The following is a 23,861-nucleotide window of genomic DNA, read 5'->3' on the forward strand; positions in this document are numbered from 1 at the left end:
GATTGCAAACTAGCTAGGGGAGGACCACCAGCTACCATAGTTGCTATTGACAAAGAGAGTTGGAATGGTGAGTGAGTTTTTTATTTTACAAATGTCTTATCTAAGAGGGTTTTCTTCAGATTTTAATTCTCAATCTGCTATGAGTAGAGGTACTAAAATGAAAGTTTCAACCCAAATCCATGTATAATTCCCCTCTAGTAGGGGTTTAAATTATGCCACTCTCTGGAAATTCATGCTTTACTTGGAATACATTATAAAAGCCTCACTCAATTAACATAAATATTTAGTTGTGGTTTAGAAGACATTATTTGATTCAGAGTCATCTCAAGAATGCATTCAGATATGGGCTGGAAGTTGACTATCATGTATATAGTCATCTAACAGAAACACGACATATTCCTCCAAAGAAGTGGTCCACAAAATAAGCCTTACATTGCTAACTTCTATTGGCTGGGATCTGGTAAGGATCTAGATCCACTGTCGATTAGACATGGTGATTGTGACTGATTAATAGGAAAACCGAATGTGCTTAGAAGGCGGGAACATGAAATAAGACCAAGAGCAGAGAAAGAAGTCTGAATTTTCACTTGGGCCATCTGAAGTAATTAACAGTTCATACCTAATTCATATCAAGTTCTTCTTTGGAAAAACTTTTTTTCCTTATCATTAGTGTTTTTGTTCTGCATCAGCCACCTTGACTCTCTGAACTTTAATGTCGAAATATTTAAAGCGTTTTCTCCTCAACTGGGCAGCAGTAAAATGGTTATCTCTTGGGACTCTGTTTCTATTTTAAACTAAGTATGTAAATGTGGTCTGTGGCTCATTTCATCTGCTAATTACATGATAGACTTCCATTAAGCTTGTACTTAATATTTGTTCTAAAGTATGTGCTTGCACTTTAATATTTTTTACAAAACAATTATGTCAATTGCCTTATTAGAAAGTGACCTTTTTCTTGTAATTCAATATACACATCTACATGTACTTTGAAAACGTGTATACGCAATTCCTGCGTCAGTTACTTCTTCATGATTTATTGTGCTGCATTACAGATGCTCCTTTTACTCATTTAAAGAGTTGACACAGACATATAATCCTGTACATTCTTTGAAATCACTCAGAAATATCTACAGTACTGCTGGCCTCTGTTTAAATGAATTTAAGTATCAATAAAATGTTTGCCACATTAAGTAATTACCAAAATGTGAACATTTTGATTATGTTTTTAAAATCTATCCTTATTGATAATAAAATCTTATGGAGTTAGAGTTATTATGATGCATTTATGTAAGTTGGAAATAAATCCCAAATGTGTCTACAGTAGAGAAAAAATATCAAAATACTATAAAGTAAAAGATATACGAAAAAAGATTCTGTCTTATAATGATGAATTATGGTTTCCTTACGGTTAACTATTTTTAAAGAAAGAAATCCATATTTTCTAAATATTCACAGTGAAAACAGTTAACCTTTTTAACCAGAAATAAAAATTCAATAAACATAATGCAAGGTTTATCAACAATTTCTTTTCTAATTGTTAACCAATTCACTTGAAAATATAAGCTAAGCTGAAATAAAATATTTAGTTTTCCTAAGCAAATTTGTTTTAATGTGTGATTCTGTATAGAGCTTATTTTGCCAACTGGGTAATTATAGCAACAGCAGTGATGATAGTTTATTTTCTTTTGTGCTGATGAGATCCTACTTTTCAAAGGAGCTTAGAAACTCTACAAAGATGTTGCCATAGCATTGCTGTACAGTAGCATGTGGTGGAAGTTCAATATTTGTGTTTTAGAAGAAAATGGCATGATATAGTGTAGTAATGTTGTGCTCCTTAGTTGGCAACTACTCAGAAAGCTGCCAGAGTTATTTAAGTCATCACAAGAAGTATAAATACTGATCCAGAGAATAAATGTTTTGCATTTCTCTTTTGCATTAAATTTCTAAAAATATGGTGATCAAATGAACCTCTGTCAGATGTTATAATGCAGTGCTTTAATCATTTTTATCTTAAAAATCTAAGGGAAACAATCCATGCAAATTCTTTTATATTTTTCTTTAGGCAATCTAAACTTCCCAGTGACACAATTATTTTTGGCCACGTTGGGTGGCTCATGCCTATAGTCCCAGCATTTTGGGAGGCTGAGGCAGCTGGATGGCTAGAGCTTGGGAGTTCAAGACCAGCCTGGCCAACATGGCAATACCCCGTTTCTACTAAAAACACAAAAAATTAGCCAGGTGTGGTGGTGCACACTCATAGTCCCAGCTACTTGGGAGGCTGAGGCAGGAGAATCACTCAAACCTGGGAGGCCAGGAGGGGAGGTTGTAGTAAGCTGAGATTGTTCCACTGCACTGAAGTATGGGTGGCAGAATGAGATCCTGTCTGAAAAAAAAAAGAAAAGAAATAGCTATTTTTAGCCTTGCTCTATACTCTTAATTTCTCCTTTCCAGTATCTTTTAATTGGCAGTAATAAAACATGGGGGTTTCATATTTTACCAGAATGACGAGCACTCATTTTTAAAGGCTTTGAGGCTTCTTTGAAAAGAAAGGGCTAACAAATCTTTAATCAGCTAAATTAGTAAGTTTACTTCAAGTCAACTTGCCTGTGGCTCACTTAACTGATGTCTATTGTTAAACAATCTCTATAGCTAAATACATTCACTACTAAAGCAAAGCATCTAAATAGCTCATTTTTTAATTATAGCTAATTGTTTATGGAAGTCATTGAGCTACATTTATAGAACACTTATTTATACACATGTCTCTATCTCTCAAAGACTTTTATAATTTGTAGGATGGAAATATTCTTCATGAATACATATGTCGAGTGCATTTATACATATGTGCATGCTTGGAAGAATTACGAATTTAACAGGCGGAGATCCATAAACTTCTTTCTCACCCTGGGCTCTGTTAGATGCTTTCAATTCCTGATCTTTGTCCTCAACAGCACCTTAATCACAGATTTATTACATCATCTTGGGCTGAACAAGAGATTATTTTCATTACAACTACTGATAATACTAAGCTTACATTGTAAAGGGGCAAAGTGGACACACGAGGAGATATGTTGGTTCCTGACTACCACCAGAAAGCTCTTGAACTACCATGTCGAGCGTATTTAGTACATAATTTCATTTTGAGGGGAGAATGCATTTAGAGAAATAGATCACATTATCTATGTTTAATTAAATGAGAATGTCTAAAATACCTTTCTGAACAGATATTTTCTAGTTTCTCTTGACTCTAAGTTGCTTATAGCATTGAAGCCTTACTGAAAGGAGAGAGGTGGGGGCAGTTACTCTGGGATTATTTAAAGACCTGCCACTGAGTGCTAGCCACATCAGAGTCCTTGGTTGCTTTACAGCAACTATAGATTGACATTAAACAGACTTTGGAACCACTCATTCAAACTAATTCTCAGACTCTGCAGAAGTGTACAGGAACTGCTATGTAAAGAGAAGGAGAAAATTATTTTAAGTCATGGTTAGAACACGCCACTGTGACTGTACAGAAATGGACAGAATCAGAGACAAAAGGATATCACTAAGTGAGAGATTAGAAAACCCACCCTAAAGGAGCTTCATGAATTTAAAATTTAAAATATTTGCACACTCTTAGTAAATTTGGGAAATGAAAGGTAATTCTGAGGTATCTCCACAATTTGAAAGCAACATCAACCAAGGATGCCATGATGGACTCAATGAAGAAGTTTACATTTAGATTGTGTATTTTTTTTAAGTTATTTGGGGAGTGAGTTGCTTGTGGAAATTTATCGATGTAAGAGTGGAGGAAGCACCAAAGTTCAATTACTGGCTTTGAAATAAAGCTCATGAAGGTTTTCTTTGTACAGAACTTTCCTAAGCAGTGTTTCTCCATCCTGTCTTCCTTACACGGGCTCTCTTGAAGTCTTAGATTTTACCATTCCCTGTCTTTAAGGTCTTTCTTCTCTAAATTTCCTTTTACATAAACAGTTATTTCATTTCTTCCTTTCCTTATGATCAAATATTGACTGTTAGACTTCTGATTTGTGTTGCTGAGCCAATTGAGCTGTAAGTTTCTTCCCTGTTAAGACACTGAAAATCTGATCACTACCTTCACTTTTGAATAGAGTGCAGTAATCAATAGTATAAAAGTTCTTAGCAATTAGTAGATAAAAATAGTAATTCAGAAACTATCTTGAAACATTTTTTGGACTTAAAATATTTCCTACAGCAGTTTTCAAAACAAATATTCAAATGCCAAATATTCCTAAATTGAATTACTTATGTAATTCAACTAAATGTAAGTATGTCATGTGATTTAAGGAAAGTACTTGCTATCCCTTCATCTATGACTACTTCATACAAATTTGACATATATACTAAAACGAGCATTTATTTTATATCAGGTAGTGTAGTTTACGCAAAGAATGTATACTTACTTTTCAGTATGAATAGAAATGAATCCCTTAAGTATACTCAATATAAAAGTTTTATGAAATTGTTATAATTTATGCACTGTTAAAGTACACTACTTTTGATTAAACTCAAATGGGTTTATTCAGCAAAATGTAGATATATACTAATATATTGAGTGCTTTATTAAAAAGTCCACCAAAGCAACTTGCCATTGATGACAAGAATCAAGATTTTTTTTACTATTGATCCAAGTTTTTGCTTTCTAGATTCTCCATTTTGTCATACAGTAATCATTGGTTCTCAAGCCAAAAATGCAGAACTGGTTAGCACTAAATTCTTTTCATGTACCTCAGGACACATTGGAAACTAGGATATTGCTTTTACTGTCATTTCTACATTTGCTTTTGAAAATTTACAATTTTACAGAGCAGTGCTTTGAGTTGTCAGACTTGGGTGTGGTTGAGAGGGTTGCTTCTTAAGTTGGTTTTGAGTAAGAAAGACAATAGTTCCTAGTCAAAGTATAGTAGTAAAATTATTCTGCCAAATTTTTCTTCATTTTTACAACAAAGCAGCTGAAATAGAATATAAGAAAAGACCACCTGCTTGCAATTCTCTCGTTCACTATTACAAACAAACTTGAACACATGCCCAATGCAACAACAAAATACATAATTTTGTTGTTCAATCAATCAATCAGTCATTTAATTAATCATTTATTTGCTTCGTTATTTCTTCAAGGTATGATTATTGACACTCTATATTGTGTGAGAATCTGTTCTGGTACTGGTGATGCATCAGAGAAGAAAACAGGCAAAACCACTTTCCACATGGAGGTAGAGACAGGTAACTGTAGGGGGAAAAAATGAAACAGAGCAAGAAACCAAGGAGTGATGAACAACCGAGGAGGCAGTGATGCTGTTTCAGACAGAGGACTTGTCTCTTTGAGGAGATTACATTTGAGCAAAACTGTATAAAGTTAAGATTGAAGATGTGAGCCATGCATTCAGCCAGGGAATTTACATTATAGACAGAGGAATAAATTCAAAGACTCTGAAGATGAATATGACTGATAAGTTTAAGAAGTAGCAGGAAGATAGCTGGAGAAGATGAGAAAGAGCATATGTGGTTGAAATAGAGAAGACGGATGTTGATTGAATGTATGTAGATTAGTCAAAAATGTTTTTGACTTTTTAATTGATTTGCCAACAAATCAGTTGATGGTGACCTCATCTAGTAACATAATTTACAAACAATAATTCTTTCTTTTATCCTTCATTCAATGTCCTAGCAGTGCATACTTAAAAATTCAAATTCACAGCTGTGTGTAGATATGTTTGCTCACAATCACAGATAACTTATTTATTTATTTATTTATTTATTTATTTATTTATTTATTTTTTGAGACAGAGTCTCGTTCTGTCACCCAGGCTGGAATGCAGTGGCATGATCTCGGCTCACTGTAAGCTCCGCCTTCTGGGTTCACACCATTCTCCTGCCTCAGCCTCCCGTGTAGCTAGGACTACAGGCACTGACTACCACATCCGGCTAATTTTTTGTATTTTAGTAGAGATGGGGTTTCACCGTGTTAGCCAGGATGGTCTCGATCTCCTGACATCGTGATCAGCCCGCCTTGGCCTCCCAAAGTGCTGGGATTACAGGAGTGAGTCACCGCGCCCGGCCAACTTTATTATTTAAAAATATGTTTTACTCAGAAAAAATCAGAAAATGCATTAGGTCATTCAATTTGGCTCAGTGGTATCACTGCCTCATTTAACACATAGTAGAGGATTATTACAGTCATCCCAAAGGTCAATATGAACATGATGAATTTCTACTGTAAAGTAATACTTAGTGTCAGAAAATTTGATATGTGCTACCATCAAAATTAATAAGTGATTTTTGTTATATCACATTCTCTTTAAAAAATCATTAATAAAGAGGGGAGATTCAATAGTAGCAGCTTCACATTTCAGATAAATCCTTACAAACATATTTACTTTTCCTGATAAAATGATTTTCTTTATTGAATATATTTTTGTGAAAATTGAGTAATGTGCTTAGTTTTATCTTAATACTTCAGGACAGTCAAGGTGTGAGGATTATTTGTGAGAAAATAGAGAATAGCATCCCATCAATATTCTCTATGGAGTTTATTCAGTATCTTTAAAATGGTTTATTTCGAGATATGAGGGATCTTATTGACAATAGTCAGACTAAATATTATAAATGACTTAAAAACAGTAAGTGATTAATTTTCATGCTAGATTTGAGACCTTACCAAATCTTAGAAACAATCAATCTAAAATTTTTTTCAATGAGTAAGTTTTATGGAACACTATTATAACAAATGTTTTCTTTCTGTTTTTCTGTTACTGATGATCAATTCATACCTCTACTAGAATTTCCATTCTTTATTGCATAGCAAATATGAAAATTTTGCTAAGTAAGTATTTTCTTTGTATTATCTGAATATTCTTTTGACACCTTGGACCCTGATGTATTTGAAATGATGTTTCACAGTGAAAAGATTTGTTTCAGTTAAAACTGTTCTTTTAGAAGTCTATTTTGAATCCCAGGAGAAAAGCAATTATTTCATATATATATTTACCATACTTTAAGTTCTAGGGTACATGTGCTCAAGTGCAGGTTTGTTACATATATATACAATGTGCCATGCTGGTGTGCTGCATCCATTAACTCATCAGGGATCTAGAACTAGAAATACCATTTGACCCAGCCATCCCATTACTGGGTATATACCCAAAGGATTATAAATCATGTTGCTATAAAAATACATGCACGTATGTTTATTGCGGCACCATTCACAATAGCAAAGAGTTGGAACCATCCCAAATGTCCAACAATGATAGACTGGATTAAGAAAATGTGACACAGGGAGGGTGGAGCCAAGATGGCCGAATAGGAACAGCTCTGGTCTACAGCTCCCAGCCTGAGTGACACAGAAGACGGGTGATTTCTGCATTTCTGTTTCAGGTACTGGTTTCATCTCACTAGGGAGTGCAAAACAGTGGGTGCAGGACAGTCGGTGAAGAGCACTGTGCATGAGCCGAAGCAGGGTGAGGCATTGACTCACTCGGGAAGCACAAGGGGTCAGGGAGTTCCCTTTCCTAGTCAAAGAAAGGGGTAACAGACGGCACCTGGAATATCAGGTCAGTCCCACCCTAATACTGTGCTTTTCCAATGGGCCTGGAAAATGGCACACTAGGAGATTGTGTCCCGCACCTGGCTCAGAGGGTCCTGTGCCCACGGACTCTCGCTGATTGCTAGCACAGCAGTCTGAGATCAAGCTGCAAGGCGGCAGCGAGGCTGGGGTAGGGGCGCCTGCTATTGCCCAGGCTTCCTTAGGTAAACAAAGCAGCCAGGAAGCTCGAACTGGGTGGAGCCCACCACAGCTCAAGGAGGCCTGTCTGCCTCTGTAGGCTCCACCTCTGGGGGCAGGGCACAGACAAACAAAAAGTCAGCAGGAACCTCCACAGACTTAAATGTCCCTGTCTGACTGACAGCTTTGAAGAGAATAGTGGTTCTCCCAGCATGCAGCTGGAGATCTGAGAACGGACAGACTGCCTCCTAAAGTGGGTCCCTCACCGCTGAGCAGCCTAACTGGGAGGCACCCCCCGAGTAGGGAAAGACTGACACCTCACTGGGCCGGGTACTCCTCTGAGACAAAACTTCCAGAGGAACTATCAGACAGCTGAATTTGTGGTCTCACGAAAATCCGCTGTTCTGCAGCCACCACTGCTGACGCCCAGCCAAACAGGGTCTGGAGTGGACCTCTAGTAAACTCCAACAGAACTGCAGCTGAGGGTCCTGTCTGGTAGAAGGAAAACTAACAAACAGAAAGGACATCCACACCAAAAACCCATCTGTACATCACCATCATCAAAGACCAAAAGTAGATAAAACCACAAAGATGGGGAAAAAACAGAGCAGAAAAACTGGAAACTCTAAAAAGCAGAGCACCTCTCCTCCTCCAAAGGAACGCAGTCCCTCACCAGCAACGGAACAAAGCTGGATGGAGGATGACTTTGATGAGTTGAGAGAAGAAGTCTTCAGACGATCAAACTACTCTGAGCTACGGGAGGAAATTCAAAACAATAGCAAAGAAGTTAAAAACTTTGAAAAAAAATTAGAAGAATGGATAACTAGAATAACCAATGGAGAGAAGGGCTTAAAGGAGATGATGGAGCTGAAAGCCAAGTTTCGAGAACTACACGAAGATTGCAGAAGCCTCAGTAGCAGATGCGATCAACTGGAAGAAAGGGTATCGCTGATGGAAGATGAAATGAATGAAATGAAGCGAGAAGGGAAGTTTAGAGAAGAAAGAATAAAATGAAATGAACAAAGACTCCAAGAAATTTGGGACTACGTGAAACGACCAAACCTACGTCTGATTGGTGTACCTGAAAATGATGGGGAGAATGGAACCAAGTTGGAAAACACTCTGCAAGATATTATCCAGGAGAACTTCCCCAATCTAGCAAGGCAGGCCAACATTCAGGTTCAGGAAATACAAAGAACGCCACAAAGATACTCCTCGAGAAGAGCAACTCCAAGACACATAATTATCAGATTCACCAAAGTTGAAATGAAGGAAAAAATGTTAAGGGCAGCCAGAGAGAAAGGTCGGGTTACCCACAAAGGGAAGCCCATCAGACTAACAGCTGATCTCTCGGCAGAAACTCTACAAGCCAGAAGAGAGTGGGAGCCGATATTCAACATTCTTAAAGAAAACAATTTTCAACAAGGAATTTCATATCCAGCCAAACTAAGCTTCACAAGTGAAGGAGAAATAAAATACTTTACAGACAAGCAAACGCTGAGTGATTTTGTCACCACGAGGCCTGCCCTAAAAGAACTCCTGAAGGAAGCACTAAACATGGAAAGGAACAACCGGCACCAGCCACTGAAAAACATGCCAAATTGTAAAGACAATCGAGGCTAGGAAGGAACTGCATCAACTAACCAGCAAAATAACCAGCTAACATCATAATGACAGGATCAGATTCACACATACCAATATTAACGTTAAATGTAAATGGGCTAAATGCTCCAATTAAAAGACACAGACTGGCAAACTGGATAAGGAGTCAAGACCCATCAGTGTGCTGTATTCAGGAAACCCATCTCACGTGCAGAGACACACATAGTCTCAAAACAAAGGGATGGAGGAAGATCTATCAAGCAAACGGAAAACAAAAAAAGGCAGGGGTTGCAATCCTAGTCTCTGATAAAATAGACTTTAAACCAACAAAGATCAAAAGAGACAAAGAAGGCCATTACATAATGGTCAAGGGATCAATTCAACAAGAAGCGCTAACTATCCTAAATATATACGCACCCAACACAGGAGGACCCAGATTCATAAAGCAAGTCCTGAGTGACCTACAAAGGGACTTAAACTCCCACACAATAATAATAGGAGATTTTAACACCCCACTGTCAACATTAGACAGAACAACGAGACAGAAAGTTAACAAGGATATCCAGGAATTGAACTCAGCTCTGCATAAAGTGGACCTAATAGACATCTACAGAATTCTCCACCCCAAATCAACAGAATATACATTTTTCTCAGCACCACACCACACCTATTCCAAAATTGACCACACAGTTGGAAGTAAAGCTCTCCTCAGCAAATGTAAAAGAACAGAAATTATAACAAACTGTCTCTCAGACCACAGTGCAATCAAACTAGAACTCAGGATTAAGAAACTCACTCAAAACCGCTCAACTACATGGAAACTGAACAACCTGCTCCTGAATGACTATTGGGTACATAAAGAAATGAAGGCAGAAATAAAGATGTTCTTTGAAACCAACAAGAACAAAGACACAACATACCAGAATCTCTGTGACACGTTCAAAGCAGTGTGTAGAGGGAAATTTATAGCACTAAATGCCCACAAGAGAAAGCAGGAAAGATCCAAAATTGTTACCCTAACATCACAATTAAAAGAACTAGAAAAGGAAGAGCAAACACATTCAAAAGCTAGCAAAGGCTAGAAATAACTAAAATCAGAGCAGAACTGAAGGAAATAGAGACACAAAAAACCCTTCAAAAAATTAATGAATCCAGGAGCTGGTTTTTTGAAAAGATCAACAAAACTGATAGACCACTAGCAAGACTAATAAAGAAGAAAAGAGAGAAGAATCAAATAGATACAATAAAAAATGAAAAAGGGGATATCACCACCGATCCCACAGAAATACAGTCTACCATCAGAGAATACTACAAACACTTCTATGCAAATAAACTAGAAAATCTAGAAGAAATGGATAAATTCCTCAAGAAATACACCCTCCCAATACTAAACCAGGAAGAAGTTGAATCTCTGAATAGACCAAAAACAGGTTCTGAAATTGTGGCAATAATCAATAGCTTACCAACCAAAAAGAGTCCAGGACCTGATGGATTCACAGCCGAATTCTACCAGAAGTAAAAGGAAGAACTGGTACCATTCCTTCTGAAACTATTCTAATCGATAGAACAAGAGGAAATCCTCCCTAACACATTTTGTGAAGCCTGCATCGTCCTGATACCAAAGCCTGGCAGAGACATAACCAAAAAAGACAATTTCAGACCAATATCCTTCATGAACATTGATGCAAAAATCCTCAATAAAATACTGGCAAACCGAATCCAGCAGCACATCAAAAAGCTTATCCACCATAATCAAGTGGGCTTCATCCCTGGGATGCAAGGGTGGTTCAACATACACAAATCAATAAATGTAATCCAGCATATAAACAAAACCAAAGACAAAAACCACATGATTATCTCAATAGATGCAGAAAAGGCCTTTGACAAAATTCAACAATGCTTCATGCTAAAAACTCTCAATAAATTAGGTATTGATGGGACGTATCTCAAACTAATAAGAGCTATCTATGACAAACCCACAGCCAATATCATACTGAATGGGCAAAAACTGGAAGCATTCCCTCTGAAAACTGGCACAAGACAGGGATGCCCTCTCTCACCGCTCCTATTCAACATAGTGCTGGAAGTTCTGGCCAGAGCAATCAGGCAGGAGAAGGAAATAAAGGGTATTCAATCAGGAAAAGAGGAAGTCAAATTGTCCCTGTTTGCAGATGACATGATTGTGTATCTAGAAAACCCCATTGTCTCAGCCCAAAATCTCCTTAAGCTGATTAGCAACTTCAGCAAAATCTCAGGATACAAAATCAATGTACAAAAATCACAAGCATTCTTGTACACCAATCACAGACAAACAGAGAGCCAAATCATGAGTGAACTCCCATTCACAATTGCTTCAAAGAGAATCAAATACCTAGGAATCCAACTTACAAGGGATGTGAAGGACCTCTTCAAGGAGAACTACAAACCACTGCTCAATGAAATAAAAGAGGATACAAACAAATGGAAGAACATTCCATGCTCATGGGTTGGAAGAATCAATATCGTGAAAATGGCCATACTGCCCAAGGTAATTTATAGATTCAATGCCATCGCCATCAAGCTACCAATGACTTTCTTCACAGAATTGGGAAGAACTATTTTAAAGTTCATATGGAACCAAAAAAGAGCCTGCATCACCAAGTCAATCCTAAGCCAAAAGGACAAAGCTGGAGGCATCACACTACCTGACTTCAAACTATACTACAAGGCTACAGTAACCAAAAGAGCATGGTACTGGTACCACAACAGAGACATAGATCAATGGAACAGAACAGAGCCCTCAGAAATGATGCCACATATCTACAACTATCTGATCTTTGACAAACCTGACAAAAACAAGAAATGGGGAAAGGATTCCCTATTTAATAAATGGTGCTGGGAAAACTGGCTAGCCATATGTAGAAAGCTGCAACTGGATCCCTTCCTTACACCTTATACAAAAATTAATTCAAGATGGATTAAAGACTTAAATGTTAGACCTAAAACCATTAAAATCCTACAAGAAAACCTAGGCAATACCATTCAGGACACAGGCGTGGGCAAGGACTTCATGTATAAAACACCAAAAGCAATGGCAACAAAAGCCAAAATTGACAAATGGGATCTAATTAAACTCAAGAGCTTCTGCACAGCAAAAGAAACTACCATCAGAGTGAACAGGCAACCTACAGAATGGGAGAAAATTTTTGCAACCTACTCATCTGACAAAGGGCTAATATCCAGAATCTACAATGAACTCAAACAAATTTACAAGAAAAAGACAAACAACCCTATCAAAAAGTGGGCAAAGGACATGAACAGACACTTCTCAAAAGAAGACATTTATGCAGCCAAAAAACACATGAAGAAATGCTCACCATCACTGGCCATCAGAGAAATGCAAATCAAAACCACAGTGAGATACCATCTCACACCAGTTAGAATGGCCATCATTAAAAAATCCGGAAACAACAGGTGCTGGAGAGGATGTGGAGAAATAGGAACACTTATACACTGTTGGTGGGACTGTAAACTAGTTCAACCATTGTAGAAGTCAGTGTGGCGATTCCTCAGGGATCTAGAGCTAGAAATACCATTTGACCCAGCCATCCCATTACTGGGTATATACCCAAAGGACTATAAATCATGCTGCTATAAAGACACATGCACACGTATGTTTATTGCGGCACTATTCACAATAGCAAAGACTTGGAACCAACCCAAATGTCCAACAACAGTAGACTGGATTAAGAAAATGTGGCACATATACACCATGGAATACTATGCAGCCATAAAAAATGATGAGTTCATGTCCTTTGTAGGGACATGGATGAAACTGGAAAACATCATTCTCAGTAAACTATCGCAAGGACAAAAAACCAAACACCGCATGTTCTCACTCATAGGTGGGAATTGAACAATGAGAACTCATGGACACAGGAAGGGGAACATCACACTCCGGGGACTGTTGTGGGGTTGGGGGAGGGGGTAGGGACAGCATTAGGAGATATACCTAATGCTAAATGACGAGTTAATGGGTGCAGGAAATCCACATGGCACATGGATACATATGTAACAAACCTGCACATTGTGCACATGTACCCTAAAACCTAAAGTATAATAATAAAAAGAAAAAGAAAAAAAAAAAAGAAAATGTGACACATATACACCATGGAATACTATGCAGCCATAAAAAATGATGAGTTCATGTCCTTTGTAGGGACATGGATGTAGCTGGAAACCATCATTCTCAGCAAACTATCGCAAGGACAAAACACCAAACACCACATGTTCTCGCTCATAGGTCGGAATTAAACAATGAGAACACATGGACACAGGAAGGAAAACATCACACACCTGGGCCTGTTGTGGGGTGGGGGGAGGGGGGAGGGATAGCATTAGGACATATACCTAATGTAAGTGAAGAGAAAAGCAATTATTTTAATTTTATTTCATCCAATTTCAAAATTCCAGCTAAATCTCACAAAATATAATTTTTCTTCATACTTGTTCACACTTTTTTAAAAAAAACTAACTGTATGCTACCCCTTGCTTTCATTTCTTTTCAGGAGAGGTAAATCAGCTAATATTCATGATAGATTTTTAGTTGACTAAAATACCAGCAATTTAAAATTAACAGATAATTATTATGCTTTCACATAATCCTAAATTGCTAACTTTATATATTTCTCTGATTAAAAATCACTATTTTGTACAAAGTCTTTATTATTGTTGGCAAATAAAACACTGATAGGAAACTGTGTGAACATTATTATGATTATATATATGTTTTCTTTAGAAGGATTCAGAGATTAACTTACTTTTGAGTTTTTCAATTGTTGACTATTAGTTAAAATTAAGACTACACAAAGATGTGCCTTCTTCATCCTGTGATATTGTTGTTTAGAGATAGCACTAACATTTTAACAATATGTAAAGAAATGTCCTCTGTAAATCATACTACATGAGTAAAGCATATAATTGTTTTCATGTTAACAAAGTGGTTAGAAAACAAGAAGAATTCCCCATATAAAAAGATAGAATTTTGTAAGCCTGTGAATACAAAGCCGTGCTCTAGGGAGAAGACAGACGGAAGGTAAACATGCAAGCCTGTGGCTAATATTTTTCTGCAAACAACTGTCAGCACCTTTTATCTCAGAATAGAGAATATATGGATCATTACGTTAGATTGCAGTTTCTGTGAGGGCAAAGACTGTCCTTTTTGATTCATTGCTATAATCCAAGAATTGCTCCTGGTACAGAGCAGGCATTTCAAATGCTATTTTTGGAGAAACTGAACCATTAACATTAACATGAATTTCACAAATAACAGCTGTATCTGACTTAAATGAGACTTACCTGCCTATTTAGGATAGTTTGGAGTATTACTATGATTAAGATTTTTTAACAAAATTAACCCTTAATCAAAATTCACCTTGCATGTATACAAATAGGTAGTGTGATTCTTTTTAACTTCAAGTATTTTTTTTTTGCTTGCATTGTCATGTCTATAATGATGACAAAAATTTATTTTTGTGTTCAATAAGATGTTTTTGAAATAATAGAAAATAATATAACAATATTCTAATGTGAGGGAATACTGGTGTGTTTGTGTGTAGACATATAAAATCAGACTGAATATTATTTCAGCCAGGCATGGGGGTGTGCACCTGTAATCTCAACTACTTGGGAGGCTGAGGCACAAGAATCACTTAAACCCAGGAGGCAGAGTTTGCAGTGAGCCGAGATTGCACCACTGCACTTCAGCCCGGGTGACAGAGTGAGACTATGTCTCATAAATAAATAAATAAATAAATAAGACGGAATATTCGGCCGAATCAAAGAAAAATAAATCTAACACTAAAGTATTTTAAATCCCATATTATCACAAATTAAAGTATAAAATATACGTATTTTATGTATTCATAATTTTAAAATGTTTTGTACTTTTAAGAGTACTTCATAACGTGAAAAATCTGATTATTCAGATAACCATGTAAATTTATAAAATTATATTTTATTTTAGGGGTATTAGATAATTTCATATGACAGATGAAGTTTATCAGCCTTGTCATGTGGTATGATTTAATGGCTGTGTAAAAATACTGTCTAATTCTTGGAAAATGGCTCACTTTAGTTTTTAACTTTTGATGGTAAAATCTTCACTTAGGTATTTTGGCCTTTAAGGGAAGTTAGATAAAGTAGACATGTGCATCATGAAATGACATTTTAAAGAGTATAATTAGACAGAATATAATAGTTTGAATTAAAGAAAATAATGGAGAGTCAAATTATACTTTCGTTAATAATTTGCTGTCTATTCTGCGTGTTAGTAATTTTAAAAAATAACTATTCTGCATGAGTAAATATTTTTATTTAAATCCTCTAAGAAACTGCAGATGATTTAGCAAATATCAATATGTCATGGAGTTTCCAGTTCATGAAATGAGAGAAAAACCCATTTGCCATTTGACATTTCTAGTTTAAAATTAAAATTAAATTTTCAGAAGTAGTAACTAAATTTTGGTAACCTTTTCTGCATTAAAAAATTAAAATGAAATATAATGCCATTTTTATAGGATAGCAAGATATTTTACGTACAGTTAATTGGTAGACATATATGCATCATCCCCCAATAATACACACACACACACACACAAACACACACACAATGCCAGAAATGTCTATACCATGTTCAAAAATCAATACAGTTTTAAAGTATTCAAGCTATGATAGGTTTCCTAAAACCATACCTGCATCTACACTAGTGAAGAAAGAATACTCTGTACTTTTAAATGTAATAAGAACTCTTATTCAAATTTCAGTAATCCACATTAAATTTATGTCATGGAAACTTTATGTTTTATTAGACATCTTGGTGGACAGAAAGATATCTGGAGGTCAAGAACCCTAGAAGGGGTGTTTGCAATTTTCTCTTAAGAAATACGTTGTGGGATTTTGACATTATAAATAACAACACCCAATATCAACTTGGAATTTGAAAGATGAAATCTCTGCGTTTTCATTACTGAGCTTGATTAGCAGGTATTAGTTCTTTTATAAAATCAAGATAAGGGTTATGGTAAGTTTTCTTAAATGTTTGGTTAGTGTCCATCTGGGCTTCAAAGTTCATTTGAAAACACTCCCCCAAAGAAAAAAAATATTTAAGCACTCGCATACCTTATTTGACCCATAATTTCAAAGCATTTTGAGGTCATAGAAAACATATCCAGGGACTTGTATTAAACAATGCTATTAAAAATGTATAGAGAAAATTTGAACCTAAAAATATAGCAGCTATATAAATCTATTTCAATCATATTTTAAAAAGTTAGACTAGATACGTGTTTGGTTTGAGATTGAGAGTTAAAATTCCAGGAGTTTAAAGACTATTTTCCAAATTTAATGTGATCACCCAAATGCATTATCCATAAAGTGACCATATGATATATCACATAAACTGAATACATCAGTGGAGACTTAATATGGAAACAGTACGATAATCAATATGAATCAAGATTTTCTGTAGAAAATAAACTCTACAAAACTGGGATCCGATGTAGCAATCTGTGAAGTGCTATTCTCTCTGTTTCTGGTGGTAGGCATAAAGAAGCTGCAGATCATCTAGGCTGGCAGTTGAGGAGGAAAAGTTAGTGTGAAGCAGAGGAGAGTGAGGACAAACTGCTGTCTATGAAGCCAAATTAGAATCCATGGGGACAGTAATTGTAACCCATATCTGTTACCACCTTTAACCTGTATGCTACTAACTACTTCATACTGACAAGGAAAGTCAGCAGATCAGCAACAGCATGCGAAAGCTAAAGCAGAACAGGGTACCCACATGAGGGACAATGGGTGCTGCAGCAGTTTTAAGGGGAAAAAAATTATTCTTAAAAATGTGGTTTCACTAAAGTTTACCTCTCAAATTGACATCAATCTGTTCCATTTTAAATCACGTTTACATTCCAAATAAAGGAAACGGTAAAATCATGCATCTTTCCAAAATGACACATCTATCCTTCTACCAATTGAAAGCACACTAACCATCACTCCGAAAGTGGATATAAACTCACATAAGCCATTTATTCACCAGTGGGCAATGTTAATTCCACTTCTGATACACTTCTCCCTCTTTAGTATCATGTAAGTTAAATACGGTGACATAAAGTTAATTGCTATTATCATATTTTTATGTTAGATGGCAGGGGAAGTGGACAAAAGGAAACTTTGGTTAATCTTTTTGAAATATATTCACACCAAAATAAGAAAGAACTTTTCATAATTATCACAATTCTTATGTTTGCAATTGGTCACATTGTCATAGCTTGTTTATAGCTTCCTTCTTGTACTACCTCTTTCATTATTACCTTTATTTTAACCAGATCATCAGGTCCTTTGTCTGATACAACAACCTGAAACTTTGTTCCTGAAGAGCCTTGGCCATTAGTAGTTCTTCCTGTGTTAGTCTATTATAGTTTTCCAATAACTTTGATTGCAACACAAGGAAGTACTAAGGGGATCCACTTGATCTCCTACAAATGGTTTCACTTATCCATCTGCTGAAGCTATCTTTGGTTAGCACCCATATGTGACACAAATGTCTTTGAGCTCTGTACCCAAGTAGAGAGAATTAATCACATATATCTTCTTCAGACCTCCCTGTCACAGATGCTCCAATTATGTTCAAGTACTGTCAGCCAAACTATTATCTTTTCCCAGGGCATCAGGGTAGATATGTTCTTTGGCTATCACTCTTCTCAGGAGAAATGAAGAACCAAATATACTTCTCAAGGTTCTGCTGATGCCAAGGATTTGACTTTACCACTAACCTCTTGAGGGCTCTGCAGAAAGACAATCAGGAAAAGTGAATAAACAAACAGAAATAAAAGCAATTTTTCTGACTGTGTATTTGAAACTAAACAAAACCACATTCATTCAACCAAAGGAACAAGGAGCAATAGCTCCCTTCAAAGTATATTTATGCCAAGGATTTGTGTAGATTAGTGAAGTGACTGAGTCTGGCCAACTTCTCCAAGAGTTTTGGAAAAGTTTTTACATCCTAAGTTCCATCCAGAACATTGCAACAGCAAGGGAAGAAGTCGCACAGCAATGCATGATCGGCATGTGGAAGAAAGAAAGTTTTGAAGACATATGTGAACACATTCAAAAGCTTTAACAAAGACTCTGCTGTTGATGTAATAGTAGATAACAAGTTATTAGCACTTGAGAAACAGCTAGAGTTGGGTATTGATGAAGAGGATATTCATGAGTTTGTTGGCATTGAGTTTTCAAGTGATCAAACTGTAGGAAAAAAAGAAGTAAAGAAGTTGAGGCAGAAGAAGAAGTTAAACCCAAGGAACCAAGAAAATGTACAGCAAAGAAACCTGTGGAGGCCTTTGCTGCTTTCAGCAGTGGCATACAGATGTTAGAGAAATGGTACGTCAATTAGGAGAGACTGGTAAGAACTGACAGGCAGAGACAAAATGCTCTTGCTTGTTAAAGAAAGATATGTAATAATAAGAAATAAGCTGTACAGTCATAACTTGATATCTTTCCAAAGAACACTGTGAATTCAGAAAAAGAGGTTTAATAGACTCACAGTTCCATGTAGCTGGGGAGGCCTCACAATCATGGTGGAAGACAAAAAGCACATCCTTCATGGCGGCAGACAAGTGAGAAAATGAGAGCCAAGTGAAAGGGGAAACCCCTTATAAAACCATCAGATCTCATGAGACTTATTCACTACCACAAGAACAGTCTGGGGGAAACCACCCCCATGATTCAATTATCTCCCATTGGGTCCCTCCCACAACATGTGGAAATTATGGGAGCTACAATTCAAGATGAGGTTTGGGTGGGGACACAGCCAAACCATATCAAACTCTAGACCATCAATAAGTGTCAATAACCAGTTTCTTCTACAGGTGGTGCATCCCTAATCTGAAAATTTGAAATCTGAAATTCCCTAAAATCTGAAAATTTTTGAGCACAAACATGATGTCACAGGCAGAAAATTCAACATATGACCTCATGTAAAAATATCACAAAATTATTTAAAATATTATATCAAATTATCTTTAGGCTATGTGTATATACATGAAATGTAAATGAGGTTTGCATTTTGACATGGGTCCCCTTCCCATGATATCTCATTATGTAATACAAATATTCCAATATTCAAAAAAATCTGAAATCTGAAACACTTCTTATCCCAAGCATTTCACATAAGAGTTACTCAACCTGAACCAGCTATTTTTGAACCTCATCAGAAGGAGAAATTGATGACTGTTGCTGTAGCATCTCCATCATCCAGCAATTAATTTTAGTTCAATGCTTCAAACACTCTTTATGTCCACTGTGCTTTCAGTTGTGTACATGAATGATGAGCACCCATATAACCATTCTGTTTTTCACTTCAGTGCCATATTCAAGTATTTAATCTTATAAAGGTAGAAGGCAACTTCTTCACATTATATAGAAACCAAATAAGCACAGAAATGATGGTACTTAAAACCATTCTTTCTCAAGACAAACTTTCATTAGTGTTTAAAAACCTGGCCAGGCACGATGGCTCAAGCCTGTAATCCCAGCACTTTGGGAGGCCGAGGTGGGTGGATCACGAGGTCAGGAGATCGAGACCATCCTGGCTAACATGGTGAAACTCTGTCTCCACTAAAAATGCACAAAAATTAGCCTGGCGTGGTGGCAGGCCCCTGTAGTCCCAGCTAATCGGGAGGCTGAGGCAGGAGAATGGTGTGAACCCAGGAGGCGGAGCTTGTGGTGAGCCAAGATCGTGCCACTGCACTCCAGCCTGGGCGACAGAGCGAGACTCCGTCTGAAAAATAAAAAAAAAAACCCTAACACGAGATTTGTTCAGACCTTTTAAAAAGATTCTATGATTGAGTTTTGTTTGCTCCAGAGTAAAAATTATAGTGGAAAAACATCAGATCCACATAAAAGAAACTTCAGCAAAAAGTATAATGTATAAACAACTACTGGTTGTCTTCAAACTGCTGACAGCCTAGGAGATGCTGAAATTTGACCTATCATTTCAAGAATCTAATGAGTTTTCCCTCTTTAGGTTAGGACATCTCCCTGTGACAATTTTACCTTTCTCCAGGACTTCCCAAAATATACTCTTGTTGCTTCTAGACTCACAGCTTTAAACCTGTCCCATATCCCGAAATGTGATTCACCTGAGCACAAACTCATAGAAACCTACTTTGGCTGGCAATGTGCAGAATAGACTGAACAGAGCACAAGTTGGATAGTCCAGGCAAAAGAAACTGAGGCCTAGGCTGAGACGATGGTGATGGGGATACCAGGGATAGAGCCAAGAGACTTTTGACTGCTAGAATCAAATTAACTGTGTTATAGACTGGATGTGTGTGATGAAAGCCAGGGTAAAAGCCACAATGACTACAGGGTTTCTAATTCGGGCCAGACAGTGAATAGCAAAGTCATCATGAGTCATTATTTATCACTAAAATTTAAAAGGGCAAGTTTGAAACAGTACAAAATTGAGAAACTTTACCATTCATTTGGCAACTCTACGATCCATTGGCCCAAACAGATTCTTATCAAATTTCGTCTTACTCTGGGGACTTAGATTCTTTCAGAGGGGGTAAAATCATAACTGAAAGCTTAAAGAGAGAAGGGGTTTACGCAGCTCAGAGACACAAAGCTTGGAAACAGGGCCCCTGCCTTGATCCCACGTGAGCATGCCTTTTTTCTTTCATTGGATTCTAAACATCTTCAGAGCAGGAATCATCATTTTTCATTTTGTGTCTTATGAAATTACAACCCCCATCTGTCTGGTACAAAGCGGATGATCAATAAATATTTAATAAATTTATCTTGATAGAAAATAGTTATTGCTACTCTTTAGTTTAAATTCCTTCTCACTTGTAAAATGAAGGTGATTTGATTTGGGAAAGTCCATACCCTGGAGCCACCCGAGATATATAGTCACCATAAACAACCAGGAAAGTATGTCTAATTAGTCACTACCACTTGACACTACTATCTCTGCTGTACATAATCTGATGGTGCTAGGGATCCCTTGGACAGAAAAAGAAGAGTATTGACCAAGTTCAGTAAAGTACTTTAAAATGTAAAGCTTTAAAATTGGAAAAGGCAAATTCATACTGTAAACACGCTAAGCGCCATGCCATACACTTTACAGATATCAGCCCTTTTATGCCTCCAATCAGACCCATGAATAGGCCTGTGATAGTCTTGGTTTATGGGTGGGAAAACAGACTCGCAAAGCTTCAATAACCTTCCAAGGGCCACACAGGGAACAATTGGTGGAATCAGAGTTTAAATCTATCTCTCTAGCTGAGAATCTGAACCCAAAACCAGTCCGTGTGCCTCCCCAAGAGATGTCTGCTGGGGTGAAAGGAAGCTGGTGGGAAGATGGTGCCCACCAACAAGGCTAACTGAACTTTAGGAGTTAACTCGGAACAACAGATGAGCCATAGAGCTATACCTCCTTCTGAGAGCTTGACATGGGACGAAAGCGCAGAAAGGAGTCAAGGCTCTCTGCTTCCTTGGTGGTGCCCACCAATGCAACCCAGGGAGCGGCACTTGTCTGTAAACATACCTGTTTCCTTTTGGGTTTGCTTTCCTCTTTATTTTATAATGAAGATGATTTAAAAAAACACCCAGTTTATATGTGCTGAACTAAAAACAAAATAGATCTATTCTCACTTAGGATTTTTAGCTCACAAAATTACATACTTCTGGAGAGCCCAGCAGTGGTGGCAGGGAGTGGCCAATCTGAAGATGAGCAAAGAACTGCTCCTGGGAGAAACTGAGGTAGGGGAGCCAAGAAATGCCATGACCGAGGAGAAGCCCCAGTCGGCCTAGAATAGCTGATCATTTTTGTTTGAGCTTAATAGATACTTGCTTAAGCAAGTTATAGGAATAAACTTCTACCAACACCAAGTGATCCCCTTTTTTCTATCTTCACCAAAGACAGAAAAAGAGAAAACGTGTAAACTGAAGCATATAAGAAGTACAGTAGATTTAAAGAAATTGCCAGAGAGAGGTTTTCTAACCCTCTGGGATTTGTGATTTATAATTTGCGCAGTTAGGGAAGAATCTGTGGTACAGATTTGGTAGAATCATAAAGCCACAAAACATTAGAGCTAGAAGGTATCTTATAAGTAATCTACTTTATTTTATCATGGCTTTCTAAAGATAATAAAAAACAGAGACTATATGGTTACTGTAATTACCTAACCAGGGACTGTTGTGCAACAATGTAAAATTATGGCCCCAAACTATGTAATACCTAGGAAAGTTTTATGATATATACAGGATAAGAAACTGTAATTATAGCAATGACAATCAAAATCAAAATAATCTAATCATTTTAAAGATAAGTGATGAGGACAATTTTGGAAACTGGCTTCTCATCTGTCTTGGATTAGAGAAACACCCTGCTTGAAAGTTTGGCTTTTTAAAAAACATCCCCTTGTCATTTAAGGTCATTTCTGGTCTATGTCTTTTACTGGCTGACTTTTCTTTGTCTTCCTCCCCTAAACCCTTCCCACTCCCTCTGACTTAACCTGCAGAATTAATTCTACCTCATCTATATTCATGAAATACTTTATGCACATCTCCATTTTTAAAGAAAAGTTATTAAAAGTACTATATGCCCCAAAATGCAAGGACAGTGTGGCATAAGAAAATCAGTCAATGTAATACACATTATAGAATGAAAGGGAAAATTCACACAATCATCTCCATTGACATAGAAAAGCATTTAACAAAATCCAACACTCTTTCATGATTAAAAAAAAAAAAACACTCAGAAAACCAGGAGAAGAAGGGAACTTCCCCAGCACCATAAGAGGCTTTATGCTAACATCAACCTCAACATGACAGACTGAAAGCTTTCCCCATAAGGTCAGGAACAAGACAAGGATACCTGTTTTCACCATGACTAATCAACACTGCACTGGAAGTTTTCATCATAAAGAGGAATGAAACATTGACTTGTGCTACAACATGGATGAACCTTGAAAATATTATGCTAAGTGAAAGAAGGTAGACACACAAGGTCACACATTATATGATTCCATTTATATAAAATATTCACAATAGATCAATCCTTTGGGACAAAAAGCAGATTAGTTGTTGCCAGTTCAAGGACGGAACATAGAGATAAATTGTTTAATGGCTAAGGGGTTTTAGTTTGGAATGGTGACAATATTTTCAAACATAGAAATGGTGATTTTGTGACATTTGGAATATGCTAAATGCCAGTAAATTGTCTACTTTAAAATGGCAATTTTTTTTTTTTTTAGCATTCCACAGTGGCATCCTTTACTACAGCAAGGTGGCTGATTATGAAAAACTGAGAAAAGCAAGAGTGAATACTTTAAAAATATTTGTTGCAGGTGCAAGAAGGCAAGTGGAGGCAAAGACAACTCAGTGCTAGAGGTCCAGATGTGGCTCCTTAAGGAGCTCCCTGCAGCCGGTCTCCTCAGGATGGCTCCTCTGCACACAACCTGGGCAGCATCTGCTTCCC

General features: G+C 37.0%; 1 long non-coding RNA gene across 1 annotated transcript; it reads left to right on the plus strand.

Annotated features, from left to right (window-relative positions):
- Positions 1-16: 16 nt before the first annotated feature.
- LOC134731932 (uncharacterized) lies at positions 17-23,861 on the plus strand. The gene is made up of 3 exons (XR_010114659.1): positions 17-67; positions 16,192-16,366; positions 23,638-23,861. It is a non-coding gene; the product is annotated as an uncharacterized lncRNA (long non-coding RNA).

The sequence above is a fragment of the Symphalangus syndactylus genome, chromosome 19 (assembly GCF_028878055.3).
Source record: "Symphalangus syndactylus isolate Jambi chromosome 19, NHGRI_mSymSyn1-v2.1_pri, whole genome shotgun sequence".
NCBI lineage: Eukaryota > Metazoa > Chordata > Mammalia > Primates > Hylobatidae > Symphalangus > Symphalangus syndactylus.